The sequence below is a fragment of the Capricornis sumatraensis genome, chromosome 10 (assembly GCF_032405125.1).
Source record: "Capricornis sumatraensis isolate serow.1 chromosome 10, serow.2, whole genome shotgun sequence".
NCBI classification, from domain to species: domain Eukaryota; kingdom Metazoa; phylum Chordata; class Mammalia; order Artiodactyla; family Bovidae; genus Capricornis; species Capricornis sumatraensis.
Genome location: NC_091078.1, coordinates 67630056 through 67642116, shown reverse-complemented (window position 1 = coordinate 67642116; position 12061 = coordinate 67630056).

Sequence of the window (12061 nt, the reverse complement as noted above, 5' to 3'; positions counted from 1 at the left end):
ACATGTACCAAAGCTTTCTTATCCATTCATCTGCTGATGGACATCTAGGTTGTTTCCATGTCCTGGCTATTATAAACAGTGCTGCGATGAACATTGGGGTACATGTGTCTCTTTCAATTCTGGTTTCCTCGGTGTGTATGCCCAGCAGTGGGATTCCTGGGTCATAAGGTAGTTCTATTTGCAATTTTTTAAGGAATCTCCACACTGTTCTCCATAGTGGCTGTACTAGTTTGCATTCCCACCAACAGTGTAGGAGGGTTCCCTTTTCTCCACACCCTCTCCAGCATTTATTGCTTGCAGATTTTTGGATCGCAGCCATTCTGACTGGTGTGAAGTGGTACCTCATTGTGGTTTTGATTTGCATTTCTCTGATAATGAGTGATGTTGAGCATCTTTTCATGTGTTTGTTAGCCATCTGTATGTCTTCTTTGGAGAAATGTCTATTTAGTTCTTTGGCCCATTTTTTGATTGGGTCGTTTATTTTTCTGGAATTGAGCTGCATAATTTGCTTGTATATTTTTGAGATTAGTTGTTTGTCAGTTGCTTCATTTGCTATTATTTTCAGAAGGCTGTCTTTTCACCTTGCATATATTTTCCTTTGTTGTGCAGAAGCTTTTAATTTTAATTAGATCCCATTTGTTTATTTTTAGGAGCAAACATCTTTTAATTTCATGGCTGCAGTCACCATCTGCAGTGATTTTGGAGCCCCAAAAAATAAAGTATCTCACTGTTTCCACTGTTTCCCCGTCTATTTGCCAAGAAGTGATGGGACCAGACGCCACGATCTTAGTTTTCTGAATGCTGAGTTTTAAACCAACTTTTTCACTCTCCTCTTTTACTTTCATCAAGAGGCTCTTTAATGCTTCTTCACTTTCTGCCATAAGGGTGGTATCATCTGCATATCTGAGATTCATATTCATATTTATTTGCATATGAATATCTGCATATTGATATTTCTCCCAGCAATCTTGATTCCAACTTGTGCCTCATCCAGCCCAGCATTTCTGATGATGAACTTTGCATATAAGTTAAATAAGCAGGGTGATCATATATAGCCTTGACGTACTCCTTTCCCAATTTGGAACCAGTCTGTTGTTCCATGTCCAGTTCTAACTATTGCTTATTGACCTGCATACAATTTCTCAGGAGGCAGGTCAGGTGGCCTGGTATTCCCATCTCTTTAAGAATCTTCCACAGTTTGTTGTGATGCACACAGTAAAAGGCTTTGGCATAGTCAATAAAGCAGTAAATGTTTTCCTGGGACTCTCTTGTTTTTTCAATGATCCAACGAATGTTTGCAATTTGATCTCTGGTTCCTCTGCCTTTTCTAAATCCAGCTGGAACATCTGGAAGTTCACGGTTCATGTACTGTTGAAGCCTGGCTTGGAGAAGTTTGAACTTTGCAAGCATGTGAGATTAGTGCAATTGTGGAGTAGTTTGAACATTCTTTGGGACTGGAATGAAAACTGACCTTTTCCAGTACTGTGGCCACTGCTGAGTTTTCCAGATTTGTTGGCATAACGAGTGCAGCACTTTCACAGCATCATCTTTTAGGATCTGAAATAGCTCAACTGGAATTCCATCTCCTCTACTAGCTTTGTTCATAGTGATGCTTCCTAAGGCCCACTTGACTTCACATTTCAGGATGTCTAATTCTAGGTGAGTGATCACAACATTGTGTTTATCTGGGTCATGATATTTTTTGTATAGTTCTTCTGTGTATTCTTGTCACCTCTTCTTAATATCTTCTGCTTCTGTTGTATATATATATACATGTTGTATATACATATACATATATATGTATGCTGTATATCTATATACATATATATGTATAGATATGTATATACACACATAAATATATATACACATATATATCAACAACAAGCCCAAGATCAACAACACTCCAGAATCGAGAAGCATACCTAGTACCCAGATAATCATTTTTAATACCATTCTCTAATATAAAATATGAATACAATATGGAATTTATTTTTACTTAAATTGGTGCATTAATTGTAACAAACATATCTTACAAATGTAAAGTGTTAATTAAGAAGGGAAGCTGGATATGGGTTTATGAAACTGTACTATTTGCACATTTTTTGGTAAAACTATACCTGTTCAAAACACTAACGTTAATTTAAAAAATAGAGCAAACATGAAAGTTAATTGAATTTAATAGCACCTTGCACAATGGCCAACATACACCAGTGCCCAATAAGCATGTGTTAGGTAGCTAAGTGAAAAAATACTACAAAAAATACTATACATCATTTCTTATTAGAAATGATTCTAACATCCAGTAAACTGTATTGATAAAAACATGTTTTAAAACATGTTCTGCAACTTGTTCTTGTTCTGTAACTTATTAAGTTGCATTTTGTAACTACTGGCAGATCTAGATATAATGAGACCCAGATATAAGCAAACTACATGAATCACACATCATACTGACTGGCATACTTACCATTCCACCACAGTGAATAAATTTAAATTATGTTGGTTTTGTTTTTTAAATCACAATGAAACTTAGAAATACCCAGTTCTTAGCACCCAGACAAATAAAACATGTTTCCAAGTTTAGTACCTCTGAATAGTATTTTATTTCTTTGTCAAAGTTATGCACTCAGTCACTTAAGAATTCTGCACTTAGTCAAGTTATACATCAAGTGTGACTTTCTCTTAGATTGCCTATAAATGTGAATCAAAACATATCAAGGCATAGGAAAGCATTTCTCTGAAATTCCTCATCACAATTCCTAAAGCATTTGAAAACTTTTTTCTTATTTCCAACAATAAAACTTGAAGAAAAGGATAGAGTTATCCTACCACCTTGTGGACTGTTAGGGTATAGCTGCTTCAGAGCCTAAAGCATATTTTAAGAATGGGAGGACAGAAAACACTCAACAGTAGTTGCTCATGCTTTCCCATCACCTCCAGTTATTCTGCCTCTAATTCCTCATCTTTACATCTTAACCATTACTCAAAATGTAGTTTAAATGTCCTCACCATTATGTATGAATTATTTTATCAGCAAATTATAGACCATCTATAAGTAATTTTACTCTGGGTATTATGCCTATCAACAGATGGGAATATCAGACTATCTTACCTGCCTCCTGAGAAATCTGTATGCAGATCAAGCAGCAACATTTAGAACCAGATATGGAACAACAGACTGGTTCCAAATTGGGAAGGGAGTATGTCAAGGCTGGATATTGTCACCCTGCTTATTTAATTTATATGCAGAGTACATCAGGCAAAATACCAGGCTGGATGAAACACAAGCTGCAATCAAGATTTCCAGGAGAAATATCAATAACCTCAGATACACAGATGATACCACCCTTATGGCAGAAAGTTAAGAAGCATTAAAGAGCCTCTTGATGAAAGTGAAAGAGAGTAAAAAAGTTGGTTTAAACTCAACATTCAAAAAAACAAAGAGTATGGCATCTGGTCCCATCACCTCATGGCAAATAGATGGAGAAACAGTGACAGACTGTTTTTTCTTGGGCGCCAAAACCACTGCAGATGGTGACTGCAGCCATGAAATTAAAAGACATTTCCTCCTTAGAAGAAAAGTTATGACCAATCTAGACAGCATATTCAAAAGCAGAGACATTACTTTGCCAACAAATGTCCATCTAGTCAAAGCTATGGTTTTTCCAGTAGTCATGTATGAATGTGAGAGCTGGGACTAGAAAGAAAGCTGAGCACCGAAGAATTGATGCTTTTGAACTGTGGTATTGGAGAAGACTCTTGAGAGTCCCTTGGACTGCAAGGAGATCCAACCTGTCCATCCTAAAGGAAATTAGTCCTGAATATTCACTGGAAGGACTGATGCTGAAGCTGAAACTCTAATAGTTTGGCCACCTGATGTGAAGAACTGACTCATTTGAAAAGACCCTGATGCTGGGAAAGATTGAAGGCAGGAGGGGAAGGGGATGACAGAGGATGAGATGGTTGGATGACATCGCTGACTCAATGGACACAAGTTTGAGCAAGCTCCAGTAGTTGGTGATGGACATGGAACCCTGGAGTGCTGCAGTCCATGAGGTCGAAAAGAGTCAGACACAACTAAGCAACTAAACTGAACTTATTACATCTATTATATTTTTCACCAATTTCTAACTTAACTTTTTTGTTCATCTATCTCTCACCCCTATTTGGAGGCAGTGAACATACAAGTTTATGGACTAGCACAGCAGCATCCTCATAAGATGGAGGTAAAAAACATTCATGTGATAAATATTTGTTAAAAGAATAAATACGAATGTGAACGGTATGAAACTTCATAGGGACATATGAGAGAAAATTCAGAAAGCAATTATTCTATATGCAATCAATACAAGAAGATTATTTTCATTTGGCTTAAACATAAAGTTGCAATTAATATTAAAAGATTTTAAATAATATTTTATGATATTTTTGAATTTTGCTAGAAAATAGAACAATTCAGAAACAAGTAATTGTTGAAAATATGATAGGCTGAGGAATTTTCAATCATTCAACAAGATGGCAGATTTTTATAATGTTATATTCATATGCACTTTGGGTTGACTTTAATAATTCTAGTGGAGAAGGAAAGGGCAACCCACTCCAGTACTCTTGCCTGGAGAATCCCAGGGACAGAGGAGCCTAGTGGGCTGCCGTCTATGGGGTCGCAGAGAGTCGGACACGACTGAAGCGACTTGGCAGCAGCAGCAACAGTGAATAAAACCCAAGTCATTGTTTTTAAATGGCCACATCATAGAATCATCTCTAATTGTATTTTAAAATTATAAGATAATGACTAAATGAAAATGTGTCTTTGCTGTAAACCTCCATGCTACCTTATTGGTTCCTCTTATTTTCCAGCTGGTATTACAAAGTCTTACATTCATTGGAAGTATTTTGAGGACATGCAGACTGCGAATACTGAAACCGGCTCATGCCTGCTCTCACCAATAGCTTACTACTTAGAAATTTTCAAGCCATTTGTTAAACTGTTGGTAGGCTGAAACTGGTCATGGTAGGAACATTTATACAACAGAAATCAGAAAACAAATCAAAATACTTAAAAAAAATTTTAATCAGGTTTAACTTTTCCACATCTCATTTTCTCTACTTGCATTATGTAATGAGGAGAGGCAGAGGAGTTCCTACTGCACAAGACTCGAAGGATTGAACAAAATAACCCACATAAAAGGCTGTGTCTACTGTCTGGCATATTAATCGTGCTCACCAAATACTATAATCATTCTCCTTACCCCATCACAGTGCCTTGAAAGAAATAAATCCCTCAATAAATACTCAGTTGTTAAATGATAAATAAAATAAAGGATTTCAATGGAATATTTTAAGACATGTTAACACTGATAGTAGTTCCAGGGTAAAAACAGGGCAGATCATTACGAGGGATATAAGCTCTTTGCTGAAAAATAACCCAGACTTCTTTTCTTTGCCTCTTCCTGCTCGAAATAAATTGACAGATTTTTATCTCAAAAATTTCCAGTTACATTCATTTAGATTAAAATTCTAGATATATTTATCTACATAAATATAGATATAAAGAGATATACAAATCTTTGTTTCCTTCTGCATTTTTCTGCCCTTCTGATTCAGTCTAAAATGCCTTCCTTTCTCCTGTTCTTCTCAGTTTATTTCACAATGCAAAATATATAATTTATGTCTCATTTTGCTTCAGAAAAGGTTTGTTGTAAATAATAGATAATGTGGCTTCATGGTTAGTGAATAAGCTTTTTAAGTTTCTCCAACAGAAGAAAATGAAGTAGCTTTTTACTAAGTCTCTTTCACTGATCCCATACTCCTGTTTGATTGGCCAATGGCAGAAAATGGGTTTTTTTAAACTGACCCTTGGGGAAAGACAAAAATTAAGTTTCCAAGCACAAAGCTGAAAACCAAATTATCAAGAACTTCAGACACTTTCCAAAAAGGAACACAAGAAATCTCCTTGTCCTTCAAAGTTGATGTCACCCTTTAATCTCTTTACCCGCCTCATCACAATCCTAATACAGTGTTTCTTTAGATATAAGGGTGCTTCCAATAACTATATTTAAGGATCTGCTGTAGCTTCATTTGCTCACTAATAAAACCAAAAAAATGGAAATAACTGATAGTTGTAACTACTTAGTTGCAAAAACAGACTGGCATATGATTTACTCCAGATGGTGTGGAATAAAATTCCAGTTGCTCAGATATAAATTTATTCATATAAAATTTTGCTCCCCTTACTTAGCTATTATTAATTAGCACAGAGATTTTTTAATGGGGGAAAAATAAAATATTGGCTCAGTAATATCACTAAGATGATCATTTGCCCTAGAGAATATACAGTTCTGTCCATGATCATTCTAGTTTAAAAATAAACAGACTGAAACAAATAGCACATCCACAATGCACTGGCTGATGCAAATGCTTTGTTAAGTGAAATATTTACTTCACTCCTGGTCTACCCTTATCCAAGAACATTTCGATGACACAGTATGTGACAGAAGGGGCTTCCTCTAGAAGTAGAAATAGGTAGGTGAGTTAGAAATTAAAATTTCAACTAACTTGCAGGCACTGATAAGATGAAACAATACACTGTATTTGATTCACCTCCTGGTCTGTTTCCAAAGGACACCATCAAACACAATGATTCTTTTTCCCAACAGCTGTCACCACCAAGTCGGCTATAATTTGTATTTTCCCTTTGTGTTTGAATTCAGACTGAGAGCAGATGGCTGGACTCAGTGCCAGGGCAGAGGTAAAATGAACTGTCTTACCTAAAGAGGTACTGCCAGAGTTCATTAAGACAAAAGTCCCAGCACCAAATACCTAAAAAATCTAGGGTCTAGAAAACACAATCTGAACTTCCTGTATAATTTACCAAATAAAAACAAAAAACTCACTTTGGGGGAAAACTTTAATAAATTTGCTAAGAGGTGAGGATAAGACTCACATATTTCATCTTCAGAAAGAATCGGTTTCTCCTGTCATCAACTCTGTAATTTCCAGTTTCTGTAAAAAGCAAATTATTATATTCAATGTTCCTATAAGCTGAGCTCATGGGTGAATTCCAGGATACAAAATTTCACCTTCCAGAGCTAAAACTTTACTAAAGCAAATAGGTTCAAAAAATATTTCACTTTTTTAAAAATTGCAAATATCACAAGGGAAGAGCTAAATGAAAGGTGAAACTTTTCAACTGAGGGGATTAAAGCTAGAATCAACTAGGGAAGGAAATTCAGACCTGCAAGATATAATCAGTCATTTATTAACCATGTAGTGTTTTTATAATATATAACTGAAAGTGGAAGAGTTAGGATTAGAATGACACTGGAAAAAACCCTACTACTATTACAAAGAAAGTTTTATTTCCCATAAAAATAAACTTCTCGCCTTCTTTTCTGAAGGTGAAAAGTCTGGCATTCAAAAGGCCACTTATTTTGCCTCTCCTCAGTGGCACAGGAATGGAGAATTTGGTTGCCTCCATTTACTTAAAATGCCTAAAAGATAAAGACAGTGGAACTAGAAATTGCTCCTGTGGCCCTTCATAAATTGGTTTTCCCTACACTCTGATTAGTACCAAGAGATAGAATCCCAACTGCAAATAGATTTATATTATTCAGTTCTTTCTCTCAGCTAACTCAAATTGGTAAAATCAAGGCAATAACAGTTGACTGTCACAAGGCAGAGGCCTCAGTAGCCTTAAGAGGCTATTCTTAGTAGTCAGATTTCAGGACTAGAATATCCAGTAGTAAGATAAAGATTTTTTTTTTTTTTGAGGCAAAACAATTAATTAACCTGGTTGTTTTTTCAAAGCCCAAGGACACAGAACTTAGGAAAAAAAAACAACTCTCAACTTAAATGATGCCATTATCTACATGAAAGAAAGTGTTAGTCACTGAGTCCTGACTGACTCTTTGTGACCCCATGGACTATAGCCCACCAGTCTCCTCTATCTTTGGAATTCTCCAAGCAAGAATACTGGAGTTGGTGGCCATTCCCTTCTCCAGGGAATCTTCCTGTCTCAGGGATAGAACCTGGGTCTCCTGCATTGCAGGCTGACTCTTTACCATCTGAGTCTCCAGGGAAGTTCCTCATCTACAATTACTATACTTTCAAATAAAATAAAAGATGGTGTGATATATATATACATAGTATATATTTTTTTAAGTTTCATCATTTCTAAACCTTTATTTACTCCACAGTAGCTGGAAGAAGCAACAGTTAGAACCAGACATGAAACAATGGACTGGTTCAAAATTGGGAATGGGGTATATCAAGGCTGTATATTGTCACCCTGCTTATTTAACTTATATGCAGAGCACATCATGTGAAATGCAGGGCTGGATGAGGCACAAGCTGGAACCAAGATTGCCAGGAGAAATATCAACAACCTCAGATACACAGATGACACCAACCTTATGGCAGAAAGTGAAGAGGAATTGAAGAGCCTCTTGATGAAGGTGAAAGAGGAGAGTGAAAAAGTTGGCTTAAAACTCGGTGCATGGGGATCACCCACTGAGATGTTATGGGGAGGGAGGTGGGAGGGGGTTTCATGTTTGGGAACACATGTAAGAATTAAAGATTTTAAAATTTAATTAAAAAAAAATATATTAAAAAAAAAAAAAAAAAAAAACTCAACATCCAAAGAACTAAGATCAAGGCATCTGGTCCCATCACTTCATGGCAAATAGATGGGGAAACAATGGAAACAGTGACAGGCTTTATTTTCCTGGGCTCCAAAATCACTGTGGATGGTGACTGCAGCCATGAAATTAAAAGACGCTTGCTCCTTGGAAGAAAAGATAAGACAAACCAGACAGCATATTAAAAAGAAGAGACATTACTTTGCCTACAAAGGTCCATCTAGTGAAAGCTATGGTTTTTCCCGTAGTCATGTATGGATGAGAGAAATGGACAATAAAAAAGCCTGAGAACCAAGGAATTGATACCCTCGAACTGTGGTGTTGGAGAAGATTCTTGAGAATCCCTTGGGCAGCAAAGAGATCAAATCAGTCAATCCTAAAGAATATCAACCCTAAATATTCATTTGAAGGACTGATGCTTAAGCTGAAGTGCCAATATTTTGGCCACCTGATGCAGACAGCCGACTCATCTCCCTGATGCTAGTAAAGATTGAAGACAGAAGGAGGAGATGAAATGGTTGGATGGCATCACCAACTCAATGGATATGAGTCTGAGCAAACTCCAGGATATAGTGAGGGACAGGGAAGCCTGGTGTGCTACAGTCCATGGGGTTGCAAAGAGTCATACCCAACTAAGCAACTGAACAAGCTGGAAGAAAGGCAGTCTCTGAATATGGCTAAGATATGTTAACACAAATGGTGAGAAACTTTGTCTTTACAGGCAGTTTCAGACCTGGGCCCAAATTCCACTCTACCTGTCATACATATGGAAGTGAAGTGAAAGTCACCAGTCATGTCCAACTCTTTGTAACCCCATGAACTACAGCACGCCAGTAATTTACTTAATTTATCTGAACTTCAATTCCCAAAACTTTTTAAATAGGGATAATATTGCCTACTTCATGGACAAGAAATGTATATATACAATGTATATAATATGTAGAAATGTATATAGAAAAGAAACGTATATAGTATGAAGTATAAAGCCTAGAAATATGCTGCCCAACACAGTAGGCACGAACTACATGTGGCTATTTAAATCACATTTAGGTAGATTAAAATTAAATAAAATTTAAATTTAGTTCTACAGTCACACTAAGCATATCCCAGTAACCAACAATCACCTATGGCTGGTACAGAACATTTTTATCATCATAGAAACTTTTGGACACTAGAGAAGGAAATGGCAACCCACCCCAGCGTTCTTGTCTGGAGAATCCCAGGGATGGGTGAGCCTGGTGGGCTGTTGTCTATGGGGTCGCACAGAGTTGGACACGACTGAAGCGACTTAGCAGCAGCAGCAGCAACAGGAGAATATTAAGTTAATAGTCTAAAAGCCTTCTCTCTTTATTCTACTCCTACTGTTTCTTCTCCTGCAATGCCCTTTCCTAATCTCATAAATCCTATTCATTCTTCAAGGCCTATGGCAAATAACCCCTTCTCCATGAAGCTTTCTCCAAATTTCCCACCTACAAGTGATCTTTCGTTGTTCAATTTCTTAAACTTCCTTACATCCTTAATTATACTCTAACCAATTGCATTGCATAAGTAACTGTCTCCTAGGTAACAGCAAGTACATAGCCAAGTCTGATAAAATATTTACTAGGTAACTACCTTCAAGCCTATACTTCCAATGGTGTTTAAGACTCCTCATTCAGGATGATTCCATTTCCTATTAATAAGGATCTCCTCTTGCATTTGAATCATCCTCTGGGAAGACAAACAAGAACACTAAGGCATTTATAACTACTGTGTAATCATCTGTGTGATAACTGTATGCACTATTCCCAAAGAACATCTGTAGCCTCTGGGGCAGCAGGCTGTGATCTTCAGAGTGAACCTGACACGTGTGGCTTTATGACAGTCCTGTCAGTATGAATATTTCAGTTCAGTTCAGTTCAGTCACTCAGTCACGTCCAGCTCTTTGTGACCCCATGGACTGCAGCACGCCAGGCTTCCCTGTCCATCACCAATTCCTGGAGTTTACTCAAATTCATGTCCATTGTATCCGTGAAGCCGTCAAATTATCTCATCCTCTGTCGTCCCCTTCTCCTCCCACCCTCACTCTTGAATACAGCTTGTGCTTCATCCAGCCCAGCATCAAGATTTCCAGGAAAAATATCAGTAACCTCAGATATGCAGATGACACCACCCTTATGGCAGAAAGTGAAGAAGAACTAAAGAGCCTCCTGATGAAAGTGAAAGAGGAGAGTGAAAAAGTTGGCTTAAAACTCAACATTCAGAGAACTAAGATCATGCATCTGGTCCCATCACTTCATGGCAAAAAGATACAGTGACAGACTTTCTATTTTTTGGCTCCAAAATCACTGCATATGGTAACTGCAGCCATGAAATCAAAGGACGCTTGCTCTTTGGAAGAAAAGCTATGACCAACCTAGACAGCATATTAAAAAGCAGAGAGATTACTTTGCCAACAAAGGTCCATCTAGTGAAGGCTATGGTTTTTCCAGTAGTCATGTATGGGTGTGAGTTGGACTAGAAAGAAATCTGAGTGCCGAAGATTTGATGCTTTTGAACTGTGTGGTGTTGGAGAAGACTCTTGAGAGTCCCTTGGAGAGCAAGGAGATCCAACCAGTCCATCTTAAAGGAAGTCAGTCCTCGGTATTCTTTGGAAGGACTGATGTTGAAGCTGAAACTCCAATAGTTTGGCCACCTGATGCGAACAACTGACCTATTTGAAAGCACCCTGATGCTGGGAAAGATTGAAGGCGGGAGAAGGGGACAGAGGATGAGATGGTTGGATGGCATCACCAATGTGATGGACAGGAGTTTGAGTAGACTCCCAGATTGGTGATGTACAGGGAAGTCTGGCGTGCTGCAGTCCAGTTCAGTTGCTCAGTCCTGTCCGACTTTGCGACCCCATGGACTGCAACAGGCAGCAAAGAGTCAGATAGAACTGAGCGAGTGAACTGAAGTGATCCACAACTGGAATCCATCTTCAGCTGAGCTGAAACCCTAACAAAAAGAGCATCTGAAGCCAAAAAGTAGATGCTATCACTGAGGAATTGCAGAGAAAGTGAGAAAGGGGCCCTGAGAGAAACCTGTGACAACCGCCCCCATTTCAGTCACGCCCGAGGACAGGACAGTAAAGACGGTCTGCGCGAGGCAAGGGCACCCAGGACGGGGCCCCCACCATCTGTGAGAGAGGGTTTCACATAGAAGCAGCAGAACAGTCGAGTCAACGAGCTTTGGGAAAGTTCAAAATATTCCACTGGATTCAGCAATTTCGATGTTATCGGCATCCTTTGCGGGACCAGGCTTGGTTTTCTCAGAGCAGGGGACGTCAACAGCGAACAGAGATTCCAGTCAGGGAGCGAGCGGACCCTACACAGACTTCCGATGCCAGGTCAGGCTACCTGGCCTCCGAGCACAATCCCTGTAACAAGCCATGGAGCCACTCTACA